This window comes from Phaseolus vulgaris, chromosome 11 (genome assembly GCF_051622355.1).
Source record: "Phaseolus vulgaris cultivar YP4 chromosome 11, ASM5162235v1, whole genome shotgun sequence".
Classification (NCBI taxonomy): domain Eukaryota; kingdom Viridiplantae; phylum Streptophyta; class Magnoliopsida; order Fabales; family Fabaceae; genus Phaseolus; species Phaseolus vulgaris.
This window is the reverse complement of record NC_143508.1, coordinates 55,125,001-55,127,500: the sequence shown is the minus strand read 5'-3', so window position 1 is coordinate 55,127,500 and position 2,500 is coordinate 55,125,001.

Here is a 2,500-nt window from a genome sequence, read left to right as displayed (position 1 = left end):
ATGATGGCCCCTTCCCCGCGAACGGTTGGAAGCCATACCCCCTTCGTGATGCTCACAAGTCTAGAAATGAGCCACACAACGAAAATCCCACCAGCGTGCCACAAATCCACATAACAGATTCACATTTTTTCCCACCGGGTCAGTCGGCCGGAACCGACGGCGGCCACCACCATGCCGCCGCCCACAACGGGTGACACCAACCCAAGTTGGTGGATCACCCATGTGTGGGCGTTTTGACTTGCCCCACCACAAAGCAAGCCAAAACAGGGGGGAATGAAGGGACCGCACCAGAATTTTCCATGGTGCAAGAGCTGGCTGCATTGAGGAACACCCCCCCCCTATAATAGCTAAATATGCAAAAGCCACTTTTGTACAAGTAGATACACTTTTTTTGAGTAGACATAAGTTCTGTTTTGGGACCTAGAGAACGAATTTTCACGAGATTTTTTGCAGGGATCCTCATAAAAATGGTACAACATTGCCTGCAAAAAATTAGAATTTTTCGACATGGGGAAGTATTTTTTTTATTTTTCCAAAGACCCGAAATGTGGAAAATCGGGAAAAATGGAAAAACGTATCTAGACACCGTATTTTTGCGTGATTTTTTCCAGTCCATCCCATAATAATATCAAGAAGGTGCCCACCAAGTTTCGTTAGGATTGGCCAAGGTTTCGAATTTTCATGAATTTTTTTCAAAACCCTCTATTTTCCAACATTTCAAAAATTCAAAACCACATCAAGATGGCTTGGTTTTGATACCAAACTTTCTAGACCTCATTCTGCATGCATTTGTGACACTTTCCAACCAACAAAACTCAAAAACCACCACTTTGAAAATTTCATGATTCTTGGCACACCACCAAGTCACAAAATCAAGCCAAAACACCAAAATCTTGGAACTTGGCTATGCACCAACCATGCCAAGATCAATTCCTTTTGATCCCAAACTTCTCCCACATCACTTTGAAGGCATTTGTGAGGATTGAGTCCAGCCAGTTTTCCAAAACCATGATTTTCGTTTTTCACCAAAATCACCACCAAGTCACAAAATCAAGCCAAAAATCCAAAATCATGGCACTTGGCTATGCACCAACCATGTCAAGATCAATTCCTTTTGCTCCCAAACTTCTCCCACATCACTTTGAAGGCATTTGTGAGGATTGAGTCCAGCCAGTTTTCCAAAACCATGATTTTCGTTTTTCACCAAAATCACCACCAAGCCACAAAATCAAGCCAAAACACCAAAATCATGAACTTGGCTATGCACCAACCATGTCAAGATCAATTCCTTTTGATCCCAAACTTCTCCCACATCACTTTGAAGGCATTTGTGAGGATTGAGTCCAGCCACTTTTCCAAAACCATGATTTTCGTTTTTCACCAAAATCACCACCAAGCCACAAAATCAAGCCAAAACACCAAAATCATGAACTTGGCTATGCACCAACCATGTCAAGATCAATTCCTTTTGATCCCAAACTTCTCCCACATCACTTTGAAGGCATTTGTGAGGATTGAGTCCAGCCACTTTTCCAAAACCATGATTTTCGTTTTTCACCAAAATCACCACCAAGCCACAAAATCAAGCCAAAACACCAAAATCATGAACTTGGCTATGCACCAACCATGTCAAGATCAATTCCTTTTGATCCCAAACTTCTCCCACATCACTTTGAAGGCATTTGTGAGGATTCAGTCCAGCCACTTTTCCAAAACCATGATTTTCGTTTTTCACCAAAATCACCACCAAGCCACAAAATCAAGCCAAAACACCAAAATCATGAACTTGGCTATGCACCAACCATGTCAAGATCAATTCCTTTTGATCCCAAACTTCTCCCACATCACTTTGAAGGCATTTGTGAGGATTGAGTCCAGCCAGTTTTCCAAAACCATGATTTTCGTTTTTCACCAAAATCACCACCAAGTCACAAAATCAAGCCAAAAATCCAAAATCATGGCACTTGGCTATGCACCAACCATGTCAAGATCAATTCCTTTTGCTCCCAAACTTCTCCCACATCACTTTGAAGGCATTTGTGAGGATTGAGTCCAGCCAGTTTTCCAAAACCATGATTTTCGTTTTTCACCAAAATCACCACCAAGCCACAAAATCAAGCCAAAACACCAAAATCATGAACTTGGCTATGCACCAACCATGTCAAGATCAATTCCTTTTGATCCCAAACTTCTCCCACATCACTTTGAAGGCATTTGTGAGGATTGAGTCCAGCCACTTTTCCAAAACCATGATTTTCGTTTTTCACCAAAATCACCACCAAGCCACAAAATCAAGCCAAAACACCAAAATCATGAACTTGGCTATGCACCAACCATGTCAAGATCAATTCCTTTTGATCCCAAACTTCTCCCACATCACTTTGAAGGCATTTGTGAGGATTGAGTCCAGCCAGTTTTCCAAAACCATGATTTTCGTTTTTCACCAAAATCACCACCAAGCCACAAAATCAAGCCAAAACACCAAAATCATGAACTTGGC